This window comes from Chiloscyllium punctatum, chromosome 7 (assembly GCF_047496795.1).
Source record: "Chiloscyllium punctatum isolate Juve2018m chromosome 7, sChiPun1.3, whole genome shotgun sequence".
NCBI lineage: Eukaryota > Metazoa > Chordata > Chondrichthyes > Orectolobiformes > Hemiscylliidae > Chiloscyllium > Chiloscyllium punctatum.
Window position 1 is genome coordinate 43919994 of NC_092745.1, and position 14083 is coordinate 43934076.

A 14083-nucleotide genomic window follows, 5' to 3' on the forward strand; every position below is an offset into this window, starting at 1 on the left:
AATTTGATTTCAGATACTCAACATGGTTTCGTCAAGGGCAGATCGTATCTCACAAACCTCATTGAGTTTTTTGAGAAGGTGACCAAGCATGTAGATGAGGGTAGAGCAGTTGACGTGGTATACATGGACTTCAGTAAAGCCTTTGATAAGATTCCATATGGTAGGCTGTTGCAGAAAATGCTGAGGCATGAGATTGAGGGTGATTTAGCAGTTTGGATTAGAAACTGACTTTCTGAAAGAAGGCAGCGAGTGGTGGTTGATGGAAAATATTCAGCCTGGAGTCCAGTTACTAGTGGTGTGCCATAAGGATCTGTTTTGGGACCACTTTTGTTTGCCATTTTTATAAATGACTTAGACGCAGGCATAGGTGGATGGATTAGTAAATTTGCAGATGACACTAAAGTTGGTGGAGTAGTGGACAGTTTGGAAGAATGTTATGGGTTTCAGGGGGACTTGGATAAACTGTAGAATTGGGCTGAGAGGTGGCAAATGGAGTTCAATGCAGCTAAATGTGAGGTGATGTTTTGGGAAGAATAACAGGAAGGCAGAGTACTGGGTCAATGGAAAGATTCTTGGTAGTGTGGATGTGCAGATGGATCTTGGAGTCCATATACATAGATCCCTGAAAGTTGCCACTCAGGTCGACAGTGCTGTTAAGAAGGCATACGGTGTGTTAAGTTTCACTGGTAGAGGGATTGAGTACCGGAACCGCAATATCATGTTGCAACTATACAAAATGCTAGTGCCGCCATACTTGGAATATTGTGTACAGTTCTGGTCGCCATATTACGGAAAGGATGTGGAAGCATTGGAAAAGGTGCAGAGGAGATTTATCAGGATGTTGCCTGGTCTGGAGGCAAGGTCTTATGAGGATAGGTTGAGAGACTTGGATCTGTTCTCATTGGAAAGAAGAAAGCTAAGAGGGGATTTGATAGAGACATACAAGATGATCAGAGGATTAGATAGGATAGACAGTGACAGTCTTTTTCCTAGGATGATGATGTTAGCTTGTACAAGGGGGCATAATTACAAATTTAGGGGTAATAGATTTAAGACAGATGTCAGAGGCAGGTTCTTTACTCAGAGAGTGGTAAGGGCGTGGAATGCCCTGCCTGCCAATGTAGTTAACTCAGCCACATTCGGGGCATTTAAACAGTACTTGGATAAGCATATGGCTGCTGATGGGATAGTGTAGGGGACGAGCTGAGAATAGTTCACAGGTCGGCACAACATCAAGGGCCAAAGGAACTGTTCTGCACTGTATTGTTCTATGTTCTATTGCAGGAATTTATCAGGATAGTGTTCAGGTCATGACCATTTACAACTGATTTATTAATGGTCTTTTCTCCAACATAACTTTAGAAGTAGTGATAGTTGCTAACCATTACAGAATATTTAGTGTCAAGTTTAGGGAGTGTTGCTGAACAAAGAGACCTTGGAGTGCAGGTTCATAGCTCCTTGAAAGTGGAGTCGCAGGTAGATAGGATAGTGAAGGCAGTGTTTGGTATGCTTTCTTTTATTGGTCAGAGAATTGAGTACAGGAGTTGGGAGGTCATGTTGCGGCTGTACAGGACACTGATTAGGCCACTGTTGGAATATTGCGTGTAATTCTGGTCTCCTTCCTATCGGAAAGATGTTGTGAAACTTGAAAGGGTTCAGAAAAGATTTACAAGGATGTTGCCAGGGTTGGAGGATCTGAGCTACAGGGAGAGGCTGAACAGGCTGGGGCTGTTTTCCTTGGAGCGTCAGAGGCTGAGGGGTGACCTTATAGAGGTTTACAAAATTATGAGGGGCATGGATAGGATAAATAGGCAAAGTCTTTTCCCTGGGGTTGGAGAGTCCAGAACTAGAGGGCATAGGTTTAGGGTGAGAGGGGAAAGATATAAAAGAGACCCAAGGGGCAACTTTTCATGCAGAGGGTGGTACATGTATGGAATGAGCTGCCAGAGGATGTGGTGGAGGCTGGTAAAATTGCAACATTTAAGAGGCATCTGGATGGGTATAAGAATAGGAAGGGTTTGGAGGGATATGGGCCGGGTGCTGGCAGGTGGGACTAGATTGGGTTGGGATATCTAGTCGGCATGGACAGGTTGGACCGAAGGGTTTGTTTCCATGCTGTACATCTCTATGACTCTAAGTAACATTTGTGCCACTCAAGTCACAGGAATGGCAATCTCTGACGAGAGAATCTAAAAATGGTTATGACACTTTTAGAAAAAAATATAAAATTCCTGTTATTTACTGGAAGAATGAAATCATAAGATTCAATGGTTTAAAATATAATTATTGTTATACAACAGTCAAAAAAGCAAACATCAAATATTATTTTGGTTCATCACCCATCTCTAAACCCAAAGTCAATATTAACTAAACATGAACTAACAGGAAAATTGCAGTTAGATATAAATTATATTATTTTTAAATGGCAGATATAACTAAGACAGATCTTCTAAATCAACTCAGGAGTCTATACAGCATTTATGTAATTAAACTCTGTCACAAAGTTTTTAAAGATCTTTACTTCCTCACCTTTGAGTTAAGAGTTGGGAAGTTATGTTAAGGTTGTACAGGATGTTGGTGAGACCTCTTCTGGAGTAGTGTGCGCAGTTCTGGTCTCCCTGTTATAGGAAGGATATTATTAAGCTGCAGAGGGTTCAGAAGAGATTTACCAGAATGTTACCAGGAATGGAGTGTTTAAGTTATACTGAGAGGCTGGGACTTCTTCACTGGAGCATAGGAGGTTATGAGGTGACCGTATAGAGGTTTATAAACTATAGAGAACAGGAAATGCTAATAGCAGGTGTCTTTTCCATAGAGGGGGAGATTTCAAGACCAGGGGGCATATTTTTACAGTGAGAGGAGAAAGATTTAAGAAAGGCATGAGGGGCAGCTTTTTTACACTGAGAATGTCTTGTGTGTGGAATGAAATTCCAGAGGAAGTGGTGGACGTGGGTACAGTTATAATGTTTAAAAGACATTTAGATGGAGATCCAAGATGGCGGCAACCCAGCAAGTCTGAGTCTGTAGTGCTCTGCCCAAGACTCAGGCAAAATGGGCTGCCCGCCTCCACCACACCTACCAAATTATTTAAAATAGCTTTTATTTAATACAGCTAGTTATTTTGCACCAAACGTGAGCAGTTTAGTGCCCCGTTAAAATGACTAAAGGAAAGAATGCCCGCAGCTCACAGCACACAGGAACCCCTCCCCCACTCTCCCCAGCAGCAGCAGAGGCGTCCGCAACCGCCCCGGGGGACTTACCTTTGGTGGCGAGCCTTGTTGCAGCGATTTCCAAGCTTGAAGCGAAGGTTCACGCCTTCATAGAAGAATCCAGGAACAGATGGAAATCATTGTCAGTCGCACTGCAGAAGCACGACCGAGACAGAGAAAAAATTGAACATCGAGTTAGAGGGGCTGAGCTAAAGGCCATGACCTCTGAGGCTGTTGCAGAATCGGCCGTGGGTCAGGTCCGGACTCTCGAACAGCGAGTCCGGGCCTTAGAAGATCACATCGACGACCATGAAAATTGAGGTCATCGAAAAAATATTTGTTTGCTGGGCCTTCCCGAATGGGAAGAGGAAGGCCAGCTTACAATTTTTCTGGAGCAGTGGCTTCTGCAGTTATTGAATCTGGAGGCTGGATCAGGCCAGGTAAGGGTAGAATGGGCCCACCGGGTTGCAATACGCAGGCGTGGCTTGGACCAGCGCCCCCGCCCGGTCCTGTTCCAGCTGCAGTGCTACAAGGAGAAGCAGATGTTCCTGGAAGCTTCCAGAAATCTTGGGAAAGATCCCCAAGCCATGATTTACAAAGGATCCAAGATTATGTTGTTTCAGGACTTTTCCCCAGCTCTGGTCTGAAAGAGGAGGGCGTTTGAGGAAATGAAGAAGCGTTTAAGGGATTTAAACATTCAGTACTCCTGTGCTACCCAGTGACGCTACGTTTTAGCCACGAAGGGTCAGTGTATAACTTCGGATTGCTGGAGAAGATCAAGGAATTTTTGGACTCTTTTAGATAAATTGTAAAAGTTAACTTGTGTGGTGAATGATGTTGTTCTGCCCTCGCCCTTCCCCAGTTCACCCTTTTTTCTCTTTTATTACTTTATTGCTTAATATTATCTCCAGGGAGTAGGGAGGGGGGCTTATTTGTTCTCCACTCTGCAATTTTTCCCTTTTTAAAAAATATATATAAGCCAGGTGGTCTAGTCGATTTAGGTGAGGAGAGGTCTCTGCTTTGTCTTATTTTTTTCTCTTTCGTTTAAAGCGGGGTTGTTTCCCCCTGTTATTTTGTATTACCATACTTAATTATTATCTGCTGAGACTGTAATTTTATAGTTTTATATGTTTATACGTGGTATTAACATCACCAAATATATCTAGCTGTTGGTGTGGATTGGGGGGGTAGGGTACTCGCTGTTAACTTTAGCTTTGTAGTACACTTGAATTTTCTTCATTTTATTATGGGGTGTTTGGGTCGAGGGTGGGACACTGGTTGGGAGAGGATATGGTGGGTTTTCAGAAAGGAAGTGATGCCCCCTGGAAACAAGGGGGAAAATCTCCGTTTAAATATGTTTTATATTTTTTCTATTTAGAAATAAGTTTTTTTATTATATTGGTGTGAGCGTATTAAAGAATCTCTATTTTTGTGAATTTTCTATGGTCCATGCTCCGGGTGTTTTGGATGGGGTTTCTCCTCCCAGGGGGTCTTGGACTTGTCTGGATGATTATGGTCAGTCATTCGATTAAATGGTGCACCTGGAATGTCAAGGGGAGTAATTCTCCAATCAAAAGGAAGAAAATATTATCAAATCTCAAAAAAGGGTTGACATAGCTCTCCTACAGGAGACACACTTATTGGATAAAGAACATTTGAAATTACAACAGGGTGGATTTTGGTCAGGCCTTCTTTTCTTCCTTCAGCTCAAAAAGTAGGGGAGTAGTCATTCTTATTCGGAAGAATCTCCCTTTCAAAATCCTAAGTCAGATAAAAGATGAATCTGGATGATATATACTAATTAAAGCCCTTATAAATGGAGAGGAATATGGGATTTTAAATCTGTATTGTCTCCTGGCGCATCTTTTCAAATTTATAATGGAAGCCTTCTCCAAACTGATGGCTCTCAGTTCTCGTCATACAATTATGGGGGGGGGGAGACTTTAATTATATTATGGACCCAGAAATAGACAGGATACCCAAGAGTACTGCGGTGTATCCCCCAGACCTAGACAATTGGCGGATTTGAATAAAGAATTAGGAGTAGAAGATGTGTGGAGGTGGCTCCACCCACAAGGCAGAGATTTCTCTTTTTACTCTAATCCACATAAATGTCACACTAGAATTGACATGTTTTTTGCCCCCTCGACTTTTTTAAATTCCATATCATCCTGTAAAATAGATGATATAATAATTTCTGATCACGTTGCTGTGTATATGGAAATCAAGGCTAGGAACAATGAGTATGGATTCCTTCTTAAGGATAGTAAATTTGTAAAACATTTTTCTCAAGAATTTAAAACTTTCTTGTAAATTAATTCAGGTATGGCTAGTAATCTGTCAATGATGTGGGAGATTATTAAAGCTTATGCGTGAGGTCTGATCATTTCATACTCGGCAAACCAGAAAAAAATTAAAGGGAGAACAACAGCGTCTACTTGAGACTCGCTTAAAAGCAGCTGAAACAGCAGACGTTGACAGACCTTCTATTGCCAAATTACAAAGGATTACAGCCCTTAGGACAGCTCTGAATACCGTGCTCACCCAAACAGCAAAGAGGGAAATATTATTTGCAAAACAAAGATTATATGAATTTGGTGATAAACTTCAGAGTGATAAGGCACCTGGCCCAGATGGCTTTCAGGTTGAATTTTACAAAGACTTCATAGGACTATTAGCTGGCCCACTTATGGACATGCATAACTACTCATATAGTCAGTGCTGCCTCCTTCCTTTGCTGAAAGAGGCGAATATCTCTCTTATTCTCAAAAAAGGAAAGGATCCAGAAGATTGCACATCATACAAACCAATATCCTTGTTAAATATAGATTTTAAAATTCTAAAACATTAGCATTAAAGCTAGAGAGGGTACTGTCATATATCCTATAAGAGGGCCAGACGGGATTTATCAAGGGCCGTAGATCATCTAATAATATTAGAAGGGTCTTGAATATGTTTCAAGTCTATCATCAAGAAAATATACCGGGAATAGTAGTCTCATTGGACGCGGAGGAGGCATTTGACAGGGTTGAATGGTCATACCTGTTCTATACATTGGAAAGGTTTGGTGTTGGAAAAGTATTTGCCAAATGGGTCTCAACACTGTATAATGATCCCAAAGCAGTTGTGATCACCAATGGATTAGGTTCGGATAGCTTCAGTGTGGGTAGGGGCTGCCGTCAGGGATGTCCTCTCTCACCATTGCTATTCATGCTAATAATTGAGCCACTAGCGGAAGCTATACGGGCTGACCCTAATATAACGGCCCCAAGGGTTGGGACAGGTAAACATAAAATTACCCTTTATTCTCCTTTTTCTTAGTAATCCTCTGATGTCTGTGCCTCGCTTAATCCAAGTTATTAATACATTTAGTGCATTTTCAGGCCTCAAAATTAATTTTTCAAAATTGGAGGCCATGCCGATGGGTGGCCTCATTAGTATGTCCCAATTATTGGACGGATCCCACTTCCCCTTTTGGTGGTCTCTGGAGGGTTTCTTATACTTAGGCATTTTTATCACCCCAGTATTTGGCCAGCTATACAAGGCCAATTTTGTGCATCTATTGGAAAGGATAAGGCAGGACCTTCAAAGTTGGGGAGACCTTCCAATTTCCTGGCTCGGTAGAATAGCCCTAATTAAAATGAATGTCTTGCCCCGTCTCTTTTACCCTATGAGAATGCTCCTGGTGATGTTGCCGAGGCTGGCACTGCACAAATTGTATGGTTGGCTGGGTTCTTTCATCTGGAAAGATAGATGGCCCTTCATTAAATTAAGGAAGCTACAGTTTCCACAGGCAAGGGGAGCGCTGGATTTTCCAGACTTTAGGAAGTATCAGTTAAGTTCCTTGTTAAGCTGCATAGCCAATTGGGTCTCGTCTGACCTGCAATCAGTCTGGGTGGACATTGAGGCTTCTCAAGTAAAGTGCCCTCTTATTAATCTCTTATTTTTAGATAAGGTGAAAATCATTACAGACCACTGTAAAAACCCTATAGTACTAAACACAATTAAAGCTTGGAATATAATGCAGCAAAACGAGGGTAATTCACATAAAACATCCCCCTATACTCCTATAGTGGGGGCATGGGGTTTTCAACCAGGGCTTACAGATGCCACATTCAGGGGTTTCTCCTGTTTAGGGGATCTGCTTGAGGAGGAGGTCCTGATGTGTTTTGAACAGCTGCATCAGAAATTTGGATCACCTAATGGAGACCTCTTTCGATACTTCAAAATTCGAGACTACACATAGAAGAAGACTACGCTTATTAGATAGTCTCTGTAAACCAGATAGAGAGCGCAGGATGTTGTGGCCAATGGGTGTACCCTCGGAATGATAAATAAATGCACTCTTTATCATTTATTACATGGTAAAGCGTCGGAAGATATGGACCGTCTGCTTAGAACATGGGATCAGGATTTGGGGCTGGAAATTTCTGCGGAAATATGGAATGACATCTGGAAAAATGGCAAAAAAATCTCCATTTGTAACAGAACCCAGGCCATTCAGTTAAAGATACTTCATAGGGTCCATATAGCACCGAAACGATTGGCAAAATTTAGGGCAGGAGCATCTCCAATGTGTCCCAAATGTAAAACAGAGGTGGGCACTCTTACACATTGCTTATGGACATATCATACGATCCACAAATACTGGACCAAAGTAGTAAATGCCCTGACAGAAATCTTGGGAATGGAAATTACAGTAGATCCAGTATCTCTTTTTCTGGGCTTTGAGCTTACCTTCTCTGGATGTGCACAGGAGGAAATTATTTTCCATTCTCACCTTCTGTGCAAGGAAAAATATCTAAGTAGACTGGGTGGCTGAGGGCCCTCCGGGACTTCCGAATTGACACAGATTAATCATGGAATGTATTCCCCTTGATTTCCTTACAAATATGGTGCTCCAAAAAACTATTATTCTATAAAATATGGCAGCCCTTTTTGAATTAAATAGATAGATATTTTGGCCATTCTATCAAGGGCTTTCATCTAGCTGAGGCAACGGTTCTGGCTGGTCCGGGGCCCCTTGGGAGAGGAATCCCGCATGAATACAGGTTTTATTACGATCTGATGTTAACTCATTCCAAGCATGTACTTCACTACTTAATTACTATGTTATCCTTCTTTTTTCTCTTGAATAATGTAAGATATTTGATCATACGCTCTGGTTAGTTATGGGTTAGATTAGTAGTTAGTTGAGTTTTGTCTTTTTCTTTTTCTTCTCTGTATCTCTTCTTTTTGTTTGACAAATTTTGGCTATTATTTATTTAAGATTTAATTGTATACTAGTGTTTGTACTTGTGTTTTTTTTCATTTGTAAACTTGTAAAAACATGTTAAATTTTCAATAAAAATATCTATATAAAAAAAAGACATTTAGAAAAGCACATGAATAAGAAAAGTTTGGAGGGATATGAGCTTAGTTTGGGATTACGTTAAGCATGGACTGGTTGCTCTGAAGAGTCTGGTTCCATGTTGTATCACTCTATAACTCTAAAGAAATTCAGTTCTTCTTCTCGATCCCCAGCCAATAGCAGCACACAACCAGTGCAAGCTCCAGTCTTTATCAAATATCTTGCAGAATCTCCTCAACGTGCTCAATGGTGTGGATCCAAGAATATTCTCTTCAAATAACAGTGACAGCTCCAGCAACTATCTGTGTTTATTCTCAGCTATTAGATCGAGCCTCTATCTTCTTTAGCCCGCCACATCATGCCACTAGATTTATTACCTACTGCTAAGTTATTAATACTCTCTGTGAACTTATATATGATTTTAACCAGGTTCAGTCTTCATTTTCTCGACAACTGGAAGGGCCTATTCCATTGTTGGTTTCCCTTATCAATGGGGCCTGTCTCAAAAAATATAGGTTTTGCGCACAGATTCATTACGCTACCTCCCATCTGAGCTGTCTCTAATTTTCTTACTGGCTGTGCAGGCATCAGAGATCCACGCATACAGTGACTTTCAGAACACCTGTCGTCACGCACAGCTGAGAAGGGACATAGCATTTCACTGACATTCAACAGCATGACCATTTATAAAAGCCCATCATCAACTTCTTGCTGATTGCCATTAGCCAGAAAACAAACTGGACCAGCGATAAAAAGACTGTGGCATTAAGATTAGGTCAGATGCTCGGAATTCTTCAAAGTAACTCAGTACCTGACTCCACAAAGCCCGTTACCATCTATAAGGCACAAGTCAGGATTATGAAGGAATTTTCCCCACATTTCTGTGTGACTATAGTTGTAACAATAGCTAAGAAGCTCAATAACATCCAAGACAAAACAACTGCTTGAATGAGACCCCATCCGCTGCCTTAAACATTCACTCATTCCACTACTGTGACTACATTGCCAACATCTACAAGAAACACTGCAACAACTTACCAAGGCTTCTTCATCAGCATTTTCTCAACCCCAACATCTATCTCTGAGAAGGACAAGGAAACGAAGTGCGCATGTAGAGCATGAGCCTCAAAGTGACACACCATCCTGACTTGGTAATACATCATTTCTTCATCATTATGAATTGAAAATCTGAATTCCCTACCTGATAACATTGTGGAATACCTAGTAATTACACTAAATTGCAGTGGTTTGAGAAGGTGGTTGACCATGACCTTCTTAAGAGCTATTAGGGACGGGCAATACGTACTGGCAAATATCCCATCAACCATAATAAAAAACTCCAGGTGACAAAAAAGCATGGAGTTAAGAAAACACTTTTTAGCATTCCATATCCATTTCTTCTACAGAATGCTACTATCTACTCTACATAGACTCTATGCCATAAATTGAATCTAGTTCTATGTCACGTTATACATACTTATCATGGATTCTACTCACCCATTTAAGTTCCTCCATTGTGTATCTCACCATATCAAAAACCCCATATATAACATACATGATAGTGAACTATCCCATGTAATGTGAACCAGATCATATCAAGAATACTTCCTTCCACACACTCAGGTATAATCTGCCCATTCCTAAACATCATCTCACTCATTCAATCTGCTTTAGAGAAAGGGGAAGTTCTGCACAAATATTCTTTGATCCTTGACGGTGATTCATGAGAACTGGAGAATGCCTGTCCAGGTTCACACTATTACTTACGTTCAACCATAGCAGGTTGCTTTCCACAAACAATAAACCTCTGATTACTGTGTACCACAATATCACAAGAATTGTTGCATCGCATTGAAACATATAAGATTCTTAAGGAGTTTGGCAGGGTAAATGCTGGCCAGTTGTTTCCACTCATGGGAGAGTCTAGGATCAGAGGGCATAGTCTCAGAACAAAGAGGCACTAATTCCATCAATTCCACTTCCAACCAGATATTAATCCAGTTTTGTCTTGAAAGAATTAAAGAACACACTATTATGAATAACTTTGCTGGCTATTTCCTATCCTCGGAAACAGGGTGGAGCAGATATGTAGGAAGAAAGATGGATAGGGAGGACAGGTCCACCCTCCCCACTGACCTATTACAATTACCCCCCCCACCTGCATCCACCTATCACCTCCCCAGATACCATTCCTCTCCCCCCACACCCCACCCCACCCCATTTATCTCTCAGCCTCCTTCCTCCTCCACATTCCTAACTTATGCCCGAAATGTCGACTCTCCTACTTCTCAGATGCTGCCTGACCTGCTGTGCTTTTCCAGCGCCACACTTTTCAACTCATCCAGTCTCTAGTCTTGCTCAAGACTGGTTACTTTTGAACTTGCAAGCTCTACAAATAGCTTGCTTTCTGCTCCAACAGTTGGAACATTACTCATTCCAAGTGGCATAAGGTACATTTTAATCACTCCACACCTTTCTGAATTCATTGACTGGTTTGTAACACTAAATAAAGTTCAATAGCTAAAGAGCAAATTCTCTTCCAAATTGGCATTTAAATTTCCTATTCATCTATCACAGCATTTCACACTTTGATAAGACAAAGCATCCAAACTGAGAATTCGGCACATTATTCAATTTGCAAAATCAGAATTTCTTAAGATTATGTCCAACATGAGTATTCAGGGATATCGAAAGTGTATCAATGTCAGACATGATGGTTTATTAGAGCTGAATACATGTTTTAGGGGAGATGATTAAGTAATGAAATTATGACCTGAAAATGATTAATTGAAAACTTACAAGAGTGGATGTGAAAGAAATTTCCAGTACGTGCACTGTAAACTTCTGTTAAAATAATGAGACAACAGAATCATGAAACTGATGAGGGGACTTATAGAGTCATAGAGATGTACAGCATGGAAACAGACCCTTTGGTCCTTCTCCATGGATACTGTTTTGCAGATGCAAGAAGGTGAATTCATTCTGAGAAACATGCCTTAGATTTTGGATGATAGGAATCATGCAGGTTCAGGATTGTTCAGATATTAATTACATTGTCCGAGGGCAAATTATTATTCATCTTTAGTTCACAATGAACGACATTTTAGGAACATTGTGTACTGTTAATCAATATGGCATTTTAATTTGTTAATTTTCTGATGGCATAAATGTGACACACAACTTTTTTGTGGTTTACTGATTTAGCAATAAATCAATACAAGGCAGGAAATGTTGCTAGAAGTATGCTAACTGAGTGGAAAAACATATATCACCAAAGGCACTGTCAATATTTATTAGGCCAGCATAAGGGAGAAAGCAATCAGAGTGCATTGTAAGGCAAATGCTGGAGCAGATCAACACAGAAAATAACTTTGTACTGTTACATACTTTCTAAAAGCAATCAATAATAATAGTTTATGCAAAATTATGTACTGGAGAGTTCTTACCCAAAAGACAGAACAAAGTCAAATTTGATGATTTTTCAGTGTCATCATTCGTGGTTTTGGAGCCTAGATATCCCCTGAGTTTTGTGGTTTATGGTTATCCATTACTCCAGTGAGCGGATTTGTTGTTCTTCTCTGACACCCCCACCCCCAAACCATAAACCCAACCCTTCCCAATCATCTGGAATAAACTCCCTTTTTGTCCAATACCTAATTAAATACTAGCAAACTGCACAGATATTAACACTTTATACATGGTTACTTGAATACATTAAATTTTAACAAATTCTCTTTTCTTTGTGGAAAGAGGACAGAATAAGCACTTCACTTAAACAAGACAGGTTTTCATGCTACCCTTAAAGACAGCCTGTGGTTTGCTGAATGAATAACTTACAGGTAGTCAGAGGGATTTCACACTCTTAAGATTGTGAAATTATAACTATCTGAAACATTGACCATCCCAGAGAGCTCCAGCCAATGAGAAACCCAACCTTTTAAACAGCACTGTTACAACAATGAAAGTTGTGGACAAAGTAGCTCCCACAATTTAAGTAACCAGGATATTGATCAATAGTGAACAGAAACAAACTTCAGTAATAACCAATGATGCTTTGTCAGTGAATGTCAGATATTTGACCTTGGGCAATTCCTATTGCTTCCAAACTCAGCAGTCAGCTCGTACAATTAATGGCCATTTCACAACAAAGCTAGTTGCATCATTGAGAGTTGTTCCAGGCTGAATGATCCCAATTTAAATTCCTTTATATTGTTGGCTGAAGTACTCAAAGGATAATAGATTCACATGACCTTTGACCCCAGGAATGCTTCTTACTAAGATCATATTTGGAGGGGGCAGTATGGCATTGGGATCTGATCTGCATTGACAGTGCTGTGCACATAATTTCAATTCAATCACTGCCATGCTGATCAGACAGCAGAAGGTACTTTCCAGCCTCCAGTTTTGAAATTAATACTTAGTTTCAGATATTTCTCTTTAACGTAGCTACAAATTCCTTCTGACCCACTACCCGAATCTCCCAAGAGTCAGAATGTCATTTATAATTAGGAAATTCTGACTGCTGATCTCCAAAACCAGTCACAAGAACTTGCTCTCCAAGTCTCCTGACATGTCAGCCTGAGAAGACTGTGGTGCATCTCATTTCACTACCCTTCCAATGAAGATCAGTCTTTTCAGGGAGAGAACCAAAATTGAGAAATCAACCCAAAAAAGAAATTTTAAAAAACCAAAACGCCAGATTTGAAAGTTACAGGAACAATAGCAGACTTCACTCATGGAGTTTGCTAATTTTTCACGTGTGGCTTGTAACAATGGACTATTATTCTGCAAGTACTGCAACAACTACTGAGATTTGACAGATCAGCTGTTATTCATGATAAACCACTGAAACTCTGCTGCTTAATTGGGAATTTCTTTACTTCAACACTGGTGGAAACTCCATTTGAACATGCATCCGGAGATTTTGCTGATCTTGCATTGGAGTTACGACAGAGAGTCTGGATAACCCCTTGAAAAAATTCCCATTTGTTCAGAAAACTTGTGCTGACATACACAGTTAAATTTCTCTTATCCTAAAAAAATTATGCACTTTGTTCAATATTTTTCCATATTTGCTTTGACACTGGTGAAATTAATTTACAGCCCTAACCGGCAAACTAATCATTGTTATTATGGAAATAAGCTGTATTTCAGAATCCTTGGAATCAAAAACAGTAAACTCAGTGAAAAACATGGCTGTCAATTACTCCCTCCAGAATACATTGCATATTAACCTTGATCAATTTTGGAGTGTTCCTGTAACAAAAATAATATTTTCATAAAAGAAAATATTCCAGATGTTCACCTGAAAAAATAGCGACCAGATTAAAACTGTCAGAAAAAAAACAAGAGTGGCAAATTTGAGAACCCTACTGCTGAATACTTTTTTTAAAGCACCATTTGAAGAGTCATGTAAACTCTTGATTAGAATGTGTGAAAATAAAGAATAATGTTAGCCATTAAAATGGTACAAATGCCTTCTTGTCCCAGTCCTGATGTACACAGCAGATGGAGAGCTGGCGCA